The sequence below is a fragment of the Monodon monoceros genome, unplaced genomic scaffold (assembly GCF_005190385.1).
Source record: "Monodon monoceros isolate NGI ecotype Baffin Bay Population unplaced genomic scaffold, NGI_Narwhal_1 Super_Scaffold_13, whole genome shotgun sequence".
Lineage (NCBI taxonomy): Eukaryota > Metazoa > Chordata > Mammalia > Artiodactyla > Monodontidae > Monodon > Monodon monoceros.
The window spans coordinates 5,482,745-5,500,349 of NW_021703769.1; positions in this window are offsets into that span (position 1 = coordinate 5,482,745).

Sequence of the window (17,605 nt, forward strand, 5' to 3'; positions counted from 1 at the left end):
GCTGAAGCCATTAAATGAACAACAGGAGAGTCACGAATTGTCAGCAGCCTCTGCTGGTGAGCCTCAGGGTCTGCAGCCTCGGGCATGGAAGTACCTCAGCTGGAACTAGAGCCTGCTCCGGGGCATCAGCAGCCTCTTTGTCAGTAATGGGCAGAGGACTAGACACCAGCCCCACCCCCCCCCAGCCCAGGGCTTTATCCCGAAGGGGCCGTGGCTGGTGGCCTCCTCGGGGTCAGGAGCACAGGCAGTTCCTCTGTCCCAGGGCTGCTCTCTGGTCATTTCTGTCTCCTTTGTTTGTTTTAACTTTTTAATTTTGAAATAATTTTAGACTTAGAGAAAAGGTGCAAAGATAGTCCCCACGTCCCCTTCACCTTGCTTCCCCTAATGTTAATCTCTTACATAATCGTACAATGATACAAACTAAGAAATTCACTCTGATGCAGTGCCATTAACTAAACTGCGGACTTGATTCGCATTTTCCCCCAGTGTCCTTTCTCTGTCCCGGGTCCTGCATTGAATTTAGTTATCTCGTCTCCTTCGTCTCCTGCAGGCCCAGGGATGGTCCTCGCTCTTTCCTTGTCCTTCCTGATCTTGCTGGATTTGCAGAGTATCAGGTGTTTTGTAGATCGTACTTCAATTTGGGTTTCTCTGATGTCCTCTCATGTTTTCAAATGAGACAAAACTCATGTTCCATCAAATGCAACCTTGTAAAGTGTACAATTACGTGGCTTTTCATATACAAAGAGTTGTGCAACCGTCACCACGATCTAATTCCAGAACCTTCCCATCACCCCAGAAGGAAGCCCAGGGCCCCCATATCCCTTTTTGTCCACCGCACAGTACTTTCTCTTGTCCCCTCCCTCTTGCCCCGGCTCCATTTCTCTCCAGGACGCTGGTCCTGTTTTCTTTCGGTTTCTCTTTGTGTCTCTGCCTCTGAGTTGCTCTGTCTCTCTCTCACATTCGTTTCTATTTCTGTGTTTCTCTACATCAGTCTCTCCCTGTCTCTCCATCTGACTCTCTCCCTCTATTTTCTCCCTTCTCGTTCTGTTTTGCTCTATGCAGTGTGTGCATCTTTCTCCCTCTTTCATTCTAAAGGAGACACCGGCAAAACCCAAGAGGAATGATAAGGCATCCACAGAGCTCTGGAGACAGACGGGGTGGGGATAGGAAATATCTAAGGGCTGCAGCTAGACAGGGACCTCTCTGAGGAGGTGACGAAGCAGCCAGCCCTGGAAGAGCTGCTGGGAGAGGGCCAGGCAGGAGGGCAGCAGGAGTAAAGGCCCTGGGGCAGGAGAGAACTCCAGGGCCGAGCTAGGGAGAGGCAGGGGACAGAGACAGGGGCCTCCCTGTGCCCAGGCTCGCTTAGAGGGAGCCCTGAATTCCTCCCCAGGTCAGGCCCCCAGGATCTGGGGCAGGAGCCCCAGCCAGCCCGGGGCGAGTCTTGTGGAGAATAAGTCATGGCTGAACCTCTGAGAACTTTCCAGGACCAAGTCACATGCTCAGCCCTGGGGACCCTGAGCTGGGTACAACCCACCTCTTCCTTGAAAGGAACCTGCAGCAGAAAAGCACAACCCAGGCTCAGAAAGAGTCTGTGTGTTGATTTATTCCATTATTTATTCCAGAAACACTGATTAAGTGCCTGCTGTATACCAGGACCACAAACAGGCATGGGCAGCGCCCTGACCTCACGGGCTCAGAGTCTGTAAAGAGAAGCAGCCCACCTACTCACCCCGACCATGCTGGGGAGAAAGGCTGAAGCTCAGATGGTCATTTATTCATCCAGCAGCTATCAGGGCCCACTGCATATGGTGGACAAACACAGATGACCCTCAAGGGGATGGCCCCTGTTCACAGCATAGCTTCTAGAGCAGAATGGCATGGATTCAAGTCCCAGCTCTGCCGGCTATTTGCTGAGCAGCCTTGGGCAAGTTGCTCACCCTCTCTGAGCCTCAGTCTCCTCCTCTGTAGAGTGGGCTGCTGTGAGAGCTACAGGCCAGAATGTCACATGCTGACCCCCCTACCCTCCCCGCCCCACCTCCGACATTCAGAGACAGGACAGGAGCTCAGCTTGTCAGCCATAATTGTTCTTCCCAGCTGGTGGGAGGGCTGGCTGGTCAGGAGGATCCCAGGCCTGCTGGGGACCGGGGACCGGGCATCCTCCCCCAGGGGTGCAATCTAGGCAACAGGGGGAGGGAGCAGAATGCGCAGCAGCTGGATGGTGGCTTGTGTCCTTAAGTCACCGAGGGCAGCACCAGGCAGGCTGGCCAGGGCCCAACAGCCTGACCCAGCCTCATTTGTGATGCAAATGGCTGGCAGAGGCTTCGGGTCAGAGCACAGGGTCCCCAGCCAGGGCCCCAAGCTTTTATTCTGAGCAGAGGCGGGCGGGGGGTGGGGGGGGAGGCAGAGTGGAGCCTCCCCAGACAGCCTCGGGGGACCTCTCTGGGTGGGGTAGGGGTGAGCAGGGACCCCAAGGCCAGGAAATGCATTCCTGGAGGCTGATTGGGGTGGAATGGGGTGTAAGGGCTGGGCCACCCCCTGCTTGGCCAGTAGGGTGAGTGGGAAAGCCTTCGGCTGGCAGGGCTCCATCCTGCAGGACCCGGAGGTCCTCTTCGGGCTTCCTCCCGGGATCCCGCAGAAGCCAGGGCCCCGCATGTCACACCCTGTCACTTCCAAGCTGGCCCCCACTGGATCTCCAGCCCCTCAGGGGTCTCTGGCAAAGCTGTGGCCACACACACCTTCTCTCCTTCTTCCCTGGCTCTTGGCCACACTTGGCTTTTTCACAAGCTGTTCCCTCTGCCTGGAATGTCTTTCCTTTCGTCAATGCCAGTCTTTTTTCAATCTCTGGCCCTTACTCTGTACATGTAACTATATACTCTTTTTCTTAAAGACAGTGCCCCAAATTGTATAAACTTCAGGCCCCATGAAACCTGGGTCTGTCCCCAGTGGTAGGAAAACATCCCCTGACACCGTCCTTCCTGGTCCCCGAAGAGTTGAGTAGGTCACATCCCCTGTTAGGTCATTCATTCATTCAACAAATATTTACTGAGAAGCTACTGTGTATCAGGCACTTTTCTAGGCACCTCAGATAGAGCAGTGAACAAGGCAAACAAGAATGCCTGCCGTTATGGACTGACAGTCCACCAGGGGTACAGGTAATAGACAGATGAATAAGCAATAATAAGTGATACATAAAGTAAAAGTAGGTTTGAGGCGTGATAAGAGCTACAGAGAAAAATGAACAGGCAAGAGAGAGGGAGCATGGTGAGTAGGGGGCTATGAGTTTGAATGCAACAAGGTAGGAGGGGAGCCGTGTGGATACCTGGAAGATGAGTGGTCCAGGTAAAGGGAAGAGCATGTGCAAAGGCCCTGAGGCAGAGGAACACCTGGGAGGGCTTGGCACTTCACTGTAGTATTTATCAGACTGAAATTAAATAATTACTCCAATGATGACTTACGAATTTTTTGTCTTCCTCACTAGGACTTTGTATCTGGTAGTTGTTCAATAAGTACAATAAGTTCAATAAGTACAATAAGGAGACAGAATGTATTTATTTCTTTGGGAGGAGGGGGTTGGTGCTGGTGGAGTTGTAATGAAGCCCCCACCCCAGGGCACTAGGTCGGCTCACAGGGCGGAGCTCTGCAGGCACCTGCAAGGCAGGGACCCGGGCCTGGCACCGGCGTCTGGGGATGAGGGCACCAGGCAGCCTTTTCCAGGGGCGAGGGGGCAGCAGGCATGGTGAGGACAGAGCAGGAAAAGAAAAACAGGAAGACCCCACGATGACCTCCAAGCTTGGTTTGGTGCATATGTGATCCCTCTTCAGATACCCCAGAAAGAACAGTGACACCATTTCAGGGGTCAAGTTCTAGCCAGGCCACTGAGTTTGGGAAATGAACTTTAAAAGCGTGGCCCTGAATAGTTACCTCCTCTGGTGTGACCTCCCGGCAGTGCCGTGTGAGGGCTGAGAAGGAGCCTGCAGGTGAAATCCCGGCACACAGCAGGTGTGCACACACCGGACAACGGCAGGTGCACCAGCAACTCTGCTCAAGGTGATTCGTTCTACCTCTGCCTGAATGCGCAAAAGGCTGGAAACGACTTCCACCTCCATCCCAGGGGACGGGCAGTAGAGCACGCGCACTCACACGTGGAATACTAGGCAGCCGACAACCAGGCGATAGCAAGCTCAGTGTGGGCTCAGCGGGGAATCTTCAAGAGGTATTTAAGGGAAAGGAACAAGCGCCTCACAGAGCGGATGGCGCGTGCTGACTTGGAAACAGACACACAGAAGCGTAAGATACAATGTGTTGAAACTGGAGGCCCTGGATGCCTGGAGGGAAGAGAACCGGGTGGGGGATGGGAGGGACTTTCCCATCCCACAAACCGCCCCCCTCGCCCCACAATTCCCAGTCGATACACTGGTGAATGGAAGCTGTGCAATTACCCTGAATAAAAATGCCACCGCTCTTAGGAGCAGGAACGTGACTACTGGCATCTGAAGGTGGGAGAAACTACCAGGCAGGGGGCAAAGGGGGCGGGGATGCTGGGCACACCCCCTGGGGCTGGACCTGTCTGTTCCCCTTTCTCACTAAGTCAACCACCCGAGGAACAATAGTGCTTCCCCTCCTCTTAGAGGAAGGGCGGGTGGAGACAGCCTGCAGGGCCAGGGCGGCAGGTGGAAACCTCAGTGAGGTGCCAAACGCTATTCTGAGAGGCCGGCGGAAGCAGGGGCGGAAGTCCGTGCTGGCGATGGTCTCTGGCTCCGTCACTGCCCAGGCGGAGGTGCTGGGGGAGGGGAGGGGTGCCCCGGGGAGGGGAGGAAGATGTCACGGGGTGCTCCACCCCCCCGGAAGCTGCTAGTCCAAAGCCAAGCCAGTTTCTGTTTTATAGGAATTGGGGGTAGGTTAATGCATTTCATCCCCACCCAGTTCCCTCTACACTCTGCCAGCTTCAACCGCCTTCCCCCGACCACACTCTTGCCCTCCTGGCCTCCCCGCAGTTCCTCAACCTGGCCCAGCGCACCCGACCTCAGGACGTTTGCACAGGCTGTGACCGTCTCCGGAACGCTCTACCGTCTTGCCCCCTTCCATGACTTTTCTCCAGTGACTTTTTTTTTTTTTAATGTATTTATTTATTTTATTTTGGCTGTGTTGGGTCTTCGTTGCAGTGCGCGGGCTTCTCATTGTGGTGGCTTTTCTTGTTGCAGAGCACGGGCTCTAGGCGTGCAGGCTTCAGTAGTTGTGGCACATGGGCTCAGTAGTTGTGGCTTGCAGGCTCTAGAGCTCAGGCTCAGTAGTTGTGGTGCACGGGCTTAGTTGCTCTGCAGCATGTGGGATCTTCCCGGGCCACGCCTCGAACCCATGTCCCTTGCAGTGGCAGGCAGATTCTTAACCACTGCGCCAACAGGGAAGCCCTCCAGTGACTTTTGCTGGACCCACCTCTCACCTGGACTCTCCCGGTTCTTCTCCATTACCTCACCTGCTTGTTTCCTTCACAAATTTGTAAGGCAGTGATTTTTTTTTTTTTTTTTTTTTTTTTTGCATATGCCCTTGTCAGGGCAGTAGCCACACCCACTTTTTTTTTTTTTTTTTACTGTTGCACCTCCAGTGCCTAGCACAGAGAATAAGCTTGGACATTTGTAGAAGGAACAAAATAAGAATATTTGGGGCACAATGTGCGGTCACTTGGAGGAAAACATTCAGTGGTTCTGAGGCTAGTCAAAGGGAGAGCCAGGATCTCACCGAGGTGGGGGATTTTAGAGCAGAAACTTAGACTGCCCTTCAAGATAAAGGAGGTTGATTTTGTGATGGTCTTGGCTAAGGTTAGGGACCAGCGGGAAGGAGACACAATTTCTTTCCAATGGAATAACCCAGAGGTTGGGAGCCAGGGGCCATGGACTCTGAGCATGAAACCAACATAGGCTGAGAAATAAAGAGAACTTGGATCCTTATAACAGTGCTTGAGCTGCTGGATCCAGCCATTCCTGAAGTCAGAAATTCAGCTGCATAATCCAGTCATGTCCAACTAATCATTCTCCAGAAGGAGGGCGAATCATTCAAGATTCTTTTCTTTGCAAATGACAGAAAACCCAAGTCAGACTGCTGTGGTGGGTAGGATAATGTCCCTCCCTCCAAAACATTTGTGTCCTAATCCCGGGAAATTGTGACTATATGAAGTTTGAATATATTGTTACATGGCAAAAGGGACTTTGCAGGTGTGATTAAGGTTATAGATCTTAAAAGAGGGAGAATAGGGCTTCCCTGGTGGCACAGTGGTTAAGAATCCGTCTGCCGGGCTTCCCTGGTGGCGCAGTGGTTGAGAGTCCGCCTGCCGATGCGGGGGACGCGGGTTCGTGCCCCGGTCCGGGAGGATCCCACATGCCACGGGGTGGCTGGGCCCGTGAGCCATGGCCGCTGGGCCTGCGTGTCCGGGGCCTGTGCTCCGCAGCGGGGGAGGCCGCAGCAGTGAGAGGCCCGCGTACCGCAAAAAAAAAAAAAAAAAAGAATCCGTCTGCCAATGCAGGGGACACAGGTTCGAGCCCTGGTCTGGGAAGATCCCACATGCCGCAGAGCAACTAAGCCCGTGCGCCACAACTACTGAGCCTGTGCGCCTAGAGCCTGCGCTCCGCAACAAGGGAAGCCACCACAATGAGAAGACCGCGCACCGCAAAGAAAAGTAACCCCCGCTCACCGCAACTAGAGAAGAACGTGCGCCCAGCAACGAAGACCCAATGCAGCCAAAAGTAAAAAATAAAAAGAGGGAGCGTATCCTGGGTTATCCAGGTGGGGTCAATCGAATCACATAAGTCATTAAAAGCAGAGAACTTTCTCTAGCAGGAGGCAGAGAGGAGCAGCAGAAGAGGAAGTTGGAGAGATTTGAACACTAGGAGGGACTTGACCCACCGTGGCTGAAGGGAGCCATGGGGAAAACACGAGAAGGAATGTGGGCAGCCTCTAGAAGCAAAGACCTACCCCTGCTGTCAGCTAGCAGGAAATGAGGACCACAGTCCCACAGCCACAAGGAACTGAATTCAGCCAGCAAACTGAATGAGGCTGGAAGAGGATTCTTCCCCAGAGCCCCCAGTAAGGATCACAGCTCTGCAGGCACCTTGACTTCTGCCACCCCAGGCTGAAGGCCAAGCTGGGTCATGCTGTATCTGGAGTTCTGACCCACAAAAGTAGGACATAATCATCTATTATGTGTTGTTTTAAGCCACTAAGTTTGTGACGATTTGATAGAAAACGAATACACTGGTTTAATGAAAAAAGAGAATTGAGAGGCTCTCTCAGCCTGACTTCAGGAATGGCTGGATCCAGCAGTTTAAACACTGTCCTCGGGATTTAATTTCTCTGCTGCCTCCTAAGCTGGTTCATGCTCAGGCTCCATGGGTCACCCTGGCAGCTCCAGGCTCCCATCCCCCAGGTTAAATCCACAGGCAAGGGGGCCTGCCTCTCCCAGCTGTCCCATCATAAGTCTCACTGACTCTCATTGCCTGTAGCTGGACCATGTGCCTACTCCCGAGTCAGTCACTAAGGCCAGTGGCATGCAACATTCTTTTTGGCCAGGTCTGGGTCACATGCCCATCTCAACGGGGTTAGGGGTGGATCTGGAGCCACCTGAGACTCGGGGACAGATGTAGGGAACGGCTAGTTCCCAGGGGGACACTCGGGCACAGTTAGAGGGCAGAGGGCCACGGAAGCCACCACACAAGGGGGCTTGAGATCGCACAGAGAATTTGCCTGTTTTACTTTCTGGAGATGAGCACCATGCAGGGTGGCCTGGGCCGAGGAGCCCCAAGCCGCCCCAGCGAATGTGACTCAGAACCTCTGGACAACTCCCACCCCCAGGGCCCGGTTTCCAAACTCACGGGCTAAACAACAGGGAAGCCTTGCGTTCCTCAGAAGCATGCTCAACTGGGACACAGAGTAAACACACCAATATTTATACCATGGCCCCACGGGGTGGCCACTTGGCTCCGAGGCAAATATGGTCAAAACTGAATCATTTAGCCCTCAGAAGAGACCAAGCCTATCCCCAGAGGAGCCCACGGGAGGCGTCCACCTCCCACACTCCCGTGGGCATCCTTGATCCTTCCCAGAAGACTTGGGTGGGGAGGGAGGTGTACGGCTGCTCACTTCTGCTAATCCCTGCCTCACACCCAGACCAGGCGATCCCTCCTTTCCCCGGGCCTGGACTCTGCTGGCCCTTCCCAGGTCAGGTCCTGGCTGGGTCCAGAGCCCACAGGCAGGGTACCCACGCCCCCATGCATCCTCTCCTGAAGATGCACTCCCCACTGCCTCAGATTGCCTCTCCTCAACTTAGAAGATCATTTAATTTAAATTATTTAGCATTCACATGGCCAGCACGTATTAGAAGCCCCCTTCTATGTGCCCGGCGTTGGGCGCAGAGGCTGCGTACCAGCATGGATGTCTCTGGCCTGCTCCTGCCCCTCCCAGCTTACAGTCCAGGATGGGAGACAGATATTAAATGAGCAAATAAAATGCACTGAGAAGTACAAATCCTGATAAGTTCTCCAGAGGAGGCAGGCAAGCAGAGTGCAGAGTGGGAAGATGGCAAGGAGTCGGCCAAGGATGGGCACTGCGTGAACATCTGCGGGAAGGGCACAGGCAGCAGGAACAGCTCTTGCAAAGGCCCTGTGATCACCAGCTAATTTCCTCCCCAGCTCCTGCTGATTCCATAACCATCTTAGTTAACTGTTTCCTTGTCTATTGCCCACTTCTCCCAGTAAACTGAAAGCCCTGTGAGGGCGGGGATTTGTCTGCTTTGTTCCCTGCTGTCTCCGCAGGGCCTAGAAGAGAGTCTGTGCACGGAAGGCGCTAATACAAGTTAGCAGAGTTCATGGAATGCAGAAACGACAAGGGGGCTGTGAGCTACGAAGGTCAGTGGACAAGCAACATCGAAAAATAGGGAGGTCTCATTTAAAAATATTTATGACTATGTCACTGCCTTGCTACAGAGAAATCTGGAGAAACAAACACAAATGTTATCTGGGATTGGAGGGAATATTCCTTTGTACGTTACCGAACTCTGTAGCCATCCAATGTTTTACTCTGAGATTGTATTTCTTTTCACTTTTTGTTTTTTACAATCACAGAAGCAATACGTGAATGTGGCACCACATTCAAACAAAGATACGTATAGAGTAGAAAGTAAAATCCACATTCGCCAGACAGCACCCCTCAACCCGCCCTGAAGTCCATGAATGCCCCTTTCATCAGAGCCCCTGCCCCCCAGGTTATACCTGATGCCCCCACGTCCACCCTCAGACCATAGAGGTGGAGGCCCAGGGTCAGGCGAGTGGGGGTGCAGGCCTCAGAGAGGTCTGGATCTCCTCCCCAGATTGGTTAAGCCCAGAGCCTCCCCTCCCCTTGTGTCCTAGAGGCACAGCCCAGCACAGGGACGACTCCCTACTTGGGCCGGGCCTGGCCCTAGTCGCAGCCTTTGCCCCATGGCTCCAGTCAAGCTGATACCCTGGGTACAAACATCAAGAAGGATTGGGTGCCCATCGCATGCGTCATTCAAAATAGAAGTGATACTCAACGATAAAGAAGTGTGGGGAGGGCCCAGAGTTCTGCCTTTTCCCGCGGTGACGTCCATCACTCTTTTGGAATATTCTTTCATTGTCTTTTCTCATTGTTTCAGAGCCACTGCCTTGCTGGTTTCGTAAGACCTGCCTGGTGAGGTGTGCCTGGTATGCGACAGGCCACCCCCGCCCCCCAGCCCCTGCAAGCACGGACTTACTTTCTATCTCTATGGATGTGCCCATTCTAGACATTTCATATGAATGGAGTCATACAAGATGCGGTCTTTTGTGACTGTCTTCTACCAGTTATCACCCTGTTTTCAAGGTTCACCTGAGCTGTAGCATGTATCAGAATTTCATATGTAGAAAACAAGCTTATGGTTACCGAGGGGGGAAAGTGGGGGAGGAATAAACTGGGAGATTGGGATTGACATATACACCCTACTAGATATAAAATAGGTAATAAGAACTTACTGTATAGCATAGGGAGCTCTACTCAGTACCCTGTAATGACCTATATGGGAATAGAATCTAAAAAAAGAATAGATATATGTATACGTATAACTGATTCACTTTGCTGTACACCTGAAACACAACATTGTAAATCAACCATTCTCCAATAAAAATGAATTAAAAAAAAAAGAATTTCATTCCCTTTTCATCGGTTCCCTTTATGACCAAATAATATTCTTTGGATGGGATACCATACTTTGTTTATCCATTTTTCAATGGTGGACACTGAGGTGGTTTCCACTTTGGGGCTACTGTGAATAGGGCTGCTAGAACATCCATGGACAAGGTTTTGCGTGGGCGTATGTTTTTATTTGTCTTGGTGTATACCCAGGCGGGCAATGTCTGGGTCATATGGTAACTCCACACTGAATCATTTGAAAACTGCCAACCTGTCCTCCGTTCACATTCCCGCCACAGGGTGGGAGTTCCAATCCCTCCCACCCCGCCAACATGGGTTCTTTCCTGGCCTTTCCTTCTAGCCATCCTAGGGGCTGTGAAGTGGCATCTCACTTTTTGGCTTTGATTGCATTTAGCGTTGTCCTTTCAAACCAGTCTAAGTTATAATAAAAGCCCACGCTATACTCATGGAGGGTCTTAGAGCCACATGAAGGAAAGAGATGGGCTCCCGTCTCTCCCGCTCTAACCAGCTGTACTCCAAGGGGATTCACAAAAAAATATTTTTTAAAGTGAACTATCAAAACCCTAAAAAGGAAACAAATTTGAATTCTCTCTCCAGCTACGGAAGGCAGAGTCCTTTTTGACCTCTGAAGAAACAAGAGAGAAAAACAAAGGAAAAACGGACAGGGGGAAACATATAAAAAATTGAAAGGTACTAAAGACAGTGGTTCTTAGGCCAAGCTTCACTTTAGAACCATCTAGACGCTCTTTAAAAAATACCCATGCCCAGGCCCTCCTCCCAGAGACTGGGCTCCAGCTAGTCCTGGTGGGGCCCATGCAGTATCGTTTGGGGAAGCCCTGTGGAGGCAGGTTCTGCGGTGCAGCCAGGACTGGGGTCAGGGTCGGGGGGGTGCTGCAAGGACCCTCCCCCTGTTCACAGCAGACTGTTTGTGTATTGGGTGGGTTATATCCGTCCAGCTGCGGTTGGAGCCAGTGAGCGAAGGGTGCTATCAGCATTGGCAGTGATCCAGCGAGATCCCAAGATCCTCAGAATTGGAGGGGGGAAATGCCGAGTCTCCCCAGGAACTGACCCGTTTTCTCAGGACCGAGCAGGACAGAAGCACTGACTGTAATAAAGGGCTGGCACTCCTCGAGCTCCTCCCTCAAACCTGGCCCTCACTGCTTTTTCCACGGGTGTCCTAGGAGGCACTGATGAGAAAACTGAGGATCAGAGAGGGTGAATGACTCACCCAGGGTCACACAGCTTGTAAGGAAAGGAACTCAAATTCAAACTCAAGCCTGTCTGATTCCAAACCCTTGCACTGGACCCTTGTGCTGACTTTGCTGGAGTGGAGTAGATAGACTTAGCAGTCTATCTAACCTACCATTCATCCATCCATCCATCCCTTCATCCATGTCTCTCCATCTCTCTACCCCTCCACCCAGCCCTCCATCCATCAGTCCTTCCTTCCTTCTCTCTCTCCATCCCTCCTTCTCTTACTCTCTCTCTCTCTCTGTCCATACTTTCTTCCATTCATTCATTCATTCATCCCTCCCTCCCTCCATCCATCCATCAAGGCTTAACCACATGAATGTCCTCTAGTTAGACATCGAGGTGGATGTCTATGTGTATCTGATGTGGCCCCTGCTTTCTCCCCACCCTTGTCTCTCTCCCATGGCTCCTAGCTGGCAAACTAAAATGCCCACCAGAGCTTGGTGAGAGGCACCATCAGGACTGGTGGGGACTGTGGAAAAGGGGGAAAGCACGTGTTTAATCATTGCTATGCGGGACTGTGGGCCCAGTGTTGCCAGAGGAGCTTCTGTCTGTGGCTGCTCTCTCCTTTCCACAGTGCTCCGTGAACATCTCGCCGTGTCATAAATGTACTTCTTCATGGCGGCACCGTACTTCATGTTGCCATTCCCTCCAGAGGAGAAGCCGGCAGCAGGTTGGGGGGCGCTTTGGTGTCAGGCCCTCTGGGGTTTGGGCCCCAGCTCTGCCAGCTCCCTAACTAGTCTGAGCCTCAGTTTCTGCATCTGCAAAATGGGGACAGTGTACGTGCATCTCGCACGGGGCCGCTGGGAGCTGACACAGCTGAGTGGCGGGCGCAGGGCCTGGCAGAAGCTAGGTGCTCAGTAAGTGCAGGATTCTCTGTCCTTCCTTCCCCACGAGGAGGAACACGGCGGTCCCACACCCCCTGTGACCTTGGAGACTCATTAAACCACAGACTCAGGATTATGGCCTTTTTCACAAGCCCTTCCCTCATCCTGGGCCCAAGGGAGCCAAGCAGACTCTTGCGATGCTCACCTCTCCCTGGGTCAGGAGAGCTCGTGTACGCCAACGGGACAGAGCCCAGGTCCACTCCGCACAGGGGTGGGCAGTCCCGGGCGTGCTGAGCACTGGTGGGCAGGGATGGTGGGAGGCCTCGGGTCAGGCAGGAGTGGGGTTGTCGGGAGAACGCAGCCCAGAGGACCCGGTCAGCCCCAAGTAGGAAGAGGGGGGAGCAAGAGGCTGCCCAGCCTCATTCCAATGACGCTCTGAGGCCAGGTCCAGGCTCTTGTTCCAGATGATGGCGACAGAAAGAGAGACCACTGCCCCAAAAGAAAAATCAGAGAGAAGAAGGATGGGGGGCAGGGTAGAGGCAAGAGCTTCGACAAGAAGGTCTGGGAAGGCATCTAGCAGGTGCGGAGCGGGGATGACATCTGAGCTGAGACTTGGTGACTTTTGAACCCAGGCTGAGGGACAGAAAGGACCTGGCACAGGGCACCTGGCAGGAGAGTGGCTCTTGAGAAAGGCATCTGAGAGGTGGCAGGGCCAGTTGAGCCATGGCAAGGAACTGAGATTTTCTTCCAGGCCAGTGGGGAGCCACAGGGGCTTCTATGCCAGGGAACAGCATGCTCTGAGTTACCTTTTTAGAAGATCGAGTGGGTCCCCATAGGCAAGAGGCGGGTGGAGGCAAGGACAGCTGTGGACCCCACCCAGCTCTGGCTCATCAGAGACATGCAGAAGAGCAACATAGGCAAGCCGGCGGGCACCCCACCCTGTTAGTATTCGGGGTACGTGCACACAGATGTAACGTCAACCAAGTGCCAAACTTCATTCTCCAATTTTTCTTGCTCAGTTGTAAATCGTACAGAACTGTGTTAAGAAAAAAGTAAAACTCTCCTGTAGTCCTAGTACCATTAACATCTAGTCTATTTCCTTCCTCCCGTTTTTATACACATGTGTAGATTATTTTAATAAATTTCCTTTATTTTGGAATTTTTCCCCAACAGTTCTAATGTTATAATTTATTTTTTTAAAAACTTTAATTTCTCTAAAAATGTCCCTATCACGGGGCCAAGAAGCCAGCAGGAGGGACCAGGAACTCTTGGGTTGCCTTTAGTGCACCAAGTTCAGCTGTCTGGTGGGCTGGGCTTCGGGGGGTGGGGTTGCCCCGTCCTTGATCTCCAGGCTGCTGGGCACCCCGATGTGTACACAAGGCTTGGGGTGAGCAGACAGGGCTGATAAGCAAGGCCATGCACTTATCAGCCCCAGCAGGAGGCCCAGGAGGTATCTGGAGGGCCAGGTGCCCACCCCACACCATGCCCTATGCAGACACCCAGCCCCAGGGCACGCTGGACAGCTGCCCCTGTTACTCTCGCTGTATCTGGATGGTCCCCAAACCTAGGGGGAGTCTGGTTCAGCGTTTACATCTCTGGGGACAAGCACAAGTGTGACTCAGCAGTCAGGGCAGGGACATGCTGGGGGTGGGGGCGGGTGACGAAGGAGAGGAGAACGGGGCGGGGATGGGGAGGCCAGAGCCCAGCCCTCTGGGAAGGGCAGCATGTGCCCTCCTGATTCAGGATTCTTGTGTACAAATCCTGGCTCAGCCACACCAGCTCTCCAGCCTTGGGCAAGCAGCTGAATCTCCCCAGCCTTGGTTTTCCCACCTGTGAGCTGGGCACAGTCAACCTCCCACAGGTTGCTGGGAGGGTTCAGAGAAAGAGCAGACGTAAAGCCATAGGAAGTATTTAATGAATGTCAGTTTTCACGAGTTCTGGGACTCTGAGGACAGCCTTAGTTCCAGAGCTGAGGGTAACACAAGGTGGGGGCTGCCTCATTGGACTGGAAACATGGGGTCCTTCATCCACAGGCGGGACTCTGAGAGGCAGCCGGCGGCTTTCACAGGAATTAGGGTGGTTTTCTCACCTCCACCCTCCACTGCTTGCTCAGCTTTCCCACTGGCATGGGGGTTGGGGGCTCCAGGAGCTGGGCGCCCACCCCACAGGGGGCTGTCACTGAGCACTTTGCCTAAGTCACCCCCTTTCATCCCAGTGGTGGCCCAGGGAGGGCGACTGAGGGGATTACCCCATGTGCAGGCGATGTAACCACGACCCAGTTATTGCCCAGAGACAGAGCCAGAGGTGCCCAAACATCTGGCCCTTGGCACTGCACCATGTTGGCCGGATGGGGTCTGCTTGCCTGGAGGCGGCATGCAAGGCGGAGGGGAGGGGTGGGAGCCCAGGCCAAGATGTTCCACCTCAAGCTCCCGGAGGCCACAGAGCCAACAACACAGGCTTTGGAGTCAGACAGACAAACCCAAGCCTGGACCAGCTACGTTCAACCACGTAGCCCCTCTGAGCCCCAGTCTTCCCCTCTGTAAAATGGGACTATTAGCCCACTCCTTGTGGGAGGGTTCTGACCAGGAGGAAAAGAGCCAGTACACAGGAAAACATCAAGCGGTTAACCCCCTGGCAGCAGCAGACCCAGCACCCCACTCGAGGACCCTAAATGTGAAAGCACCTCGGGCTGCAAGTCCTGCGCAAGGGTGAGATGCCCCATGATGACTGTTCACCAGACCTGAACACACCATGAGGGAGAAGCTTCAGCTGCCATCTCAGAACTGCCCCTGGGGAGCCAGGTGACCCCAGGCAAATTCTGTGAGCACTCTGAGCCCCGATTTCTCCATGTGGGAAATGGCCATAATGATGACAGGCCCAGCTCACCTCGCTGGTGTGAAGGTCGAAAGAGAGACTGAGTCAGTAACAGTCTCCACAAAGCCCCTGTGAATGAGACGTTAGTGTCCTGTACTCACAGCTAACTGAGACAGAAACTGCATGATGGACATTCCCGCCTTCCTCCTCAGTAACCAAAGGCTTTCTATACTCCAGCTACATGCTCAGCTAAACCCCTGCATCACCCACCCCCACCCTCAACAGTTAGGTGTGGCCATGTGCCTAAGTTCTGGCCAGTGAAATGGAAGAGGAATGTGCAATTTCTGAGAAGTCTCCTTGGAAATTCCCAGCTTGAGGTATTCCTTCACTTTCCTCCTGCTTCCTTCTGCTGCCTGGAACTCAGAGGCGATGGCTGGAGTTCTGGCAGCCATCTTGTTCTACGAGATGGTCTTGAGAAAGTAAACCATGCACTAAAATAGTGCCATGGGAAGTTAGAAGGAACCTGATTCTGATGACTGGAGCTCTCATTTAAACACTGGACCTTCTGCTTCAGACTTCTTTTACATGAGAAAAAAAAAACTTGTAACTTGCTAAAAACCAGTTATTTTGATTTTTTTAATTGTATGTCACTCAGCCTAATTTTTTAAGTAATGTACCCCCTTTGAGATTGTATATATCCAGAGTCTTGATTGCAAGGAACAGAAAAAAAAAAATTAAATAGGCTTAAGTGAAAAAGGAAATTTATTAGCTCTTGTAATGGAAAAGTCCAGTGTCTAACTCAGGCATAGCTGGATCAAGGGGCCCCAAAGATGTCACTAAGACCCTATCTTCACTCCTCAGCTCTACTTTCCCTAGTTCTGGCTTCCTTCTCAGACAGTCCCTCCATGAGCACAAACAGTCCCACCTCTCAACCCCACCCCTTCACCCCACCCCCACACACACCCTACCCCTCACCCCAGCAGCTCCAGGCTTATCTGCTCCCAGATTGGCTTCCCCAGCAGAAAGACAGCTTCCTTCCCCCAGGAGTGCCAGCAGAAATCCAGGAGGACTGACTCACTGACCCAGACTGGGTCATATGCCTATTCCTGAACCAATCACTGGGGCCACTCTCACTACACTGTCTGCTGGGGACGCAGCGGAGAAGGGACAGAGCCCCGGCCTCAGAGGACGGTCATGGCCCCATTCCCAGCGAGGCTCAGGGAGGTGGAGGCCTGGCCGAGCTCACCCTGCTGGCCTGGGGGGGACCAGGGCCGTGGGTCAGGCCCACGGCCTTCAGCTCCACGGCAGAGCACCTCCCACCGCCACTCCTCCGGGGCCTGGGCAGTGGTGGCTCCACTCCCGTGTCTCAGTTTCCCTATCTGTGCAAGGGGGCCACTCTGAGCGTTCACCTCGTGGGTAACCAACCATCCGTGAAAAGCGCTTGCACAGCACCTGAACCGAGTCTGCACCGCGGACATTGTCAGCAGTGTTCACCATCATCATTTATAATCGTCACCACATCCCCCGCGGGCACAGACCATGGCCCTGCCGCCCTCAGCTCGCCCCTGCTCTGCACTCAGTGCCCTGACTCTGCAAGCTCTGTCCCTCCTGGGTTTGCCACCGTCCAGAGCCCTCAATCCCGGGCTCCAGGAGGATGTTTCTGAGTCCTCGAGGTCTGTCCCAGAGGCTGCCACTGGCCGATAGCGACAGGAAACGGGCTGGCCACAAGTGGCCCTCCCGATAACCCTGGCAGCACCTGCCACTCTCCCCATGGCCCCACAGCCCTTATCAGCTACGGCAATGTCTCCTCTAAGCTGGGAGCCCCGTGTTGACCTCCCTGATCCCTTGCCAGTGTTTGCAAACTAAGACCCAGCCGGAGGGAGACGGGCAGGTGGCAGGGGCAGGCAGGGAGGGGCATCAGCGGTTCCAGGTAAGAAAAGGGGACCCTGCCTGGCAGGATCCCACCTGACTTGACCCCGGGAACCCTGACCCTTCCCTGGGCAGAGGCTGGAGGCCTGGACTACAGAAAGGGGGAATTTGCAAATCTCAGAATCAAAGGGATTGGAAAAGGCCCGAGGAGATCCCACAGGGACGCTAGGACAGAGAAGGTGGCTCCCAGTCACCCCCAGCCACCTCCCGAATCGGGGTGACCCATCTCACTTCACAGCCAAGGGCTGACCATGTGGAGTTGTCACTGGACTCTGGGGTCAGACCCAGCTGCCCAGCTCCGTGCAGGTGCTGTGCTCCCCATGCATCTCCTCCACCCCATTCCCTGCAGCAACTCTGACCTCTGCCCGCCCCCCTTTCCCTGGCCCCAGCCTCAGATCTGCCCAGCACACTCCAGCCGGGATGGATGGTCCCAAAACTCCCGCTGGTGTCCTCCACCAGAACCAAGTTCTGAGTGCTGGCAGGCCTCAGTTTCCCTGCTGTGCCTGGCACAGCACTGGGTGTGGGGGACACAAGGCAGACAGCCCCTGCCCCCCTGGCATCGGTGTTCTAAAGGGGGTGGGACAGAGACAGGT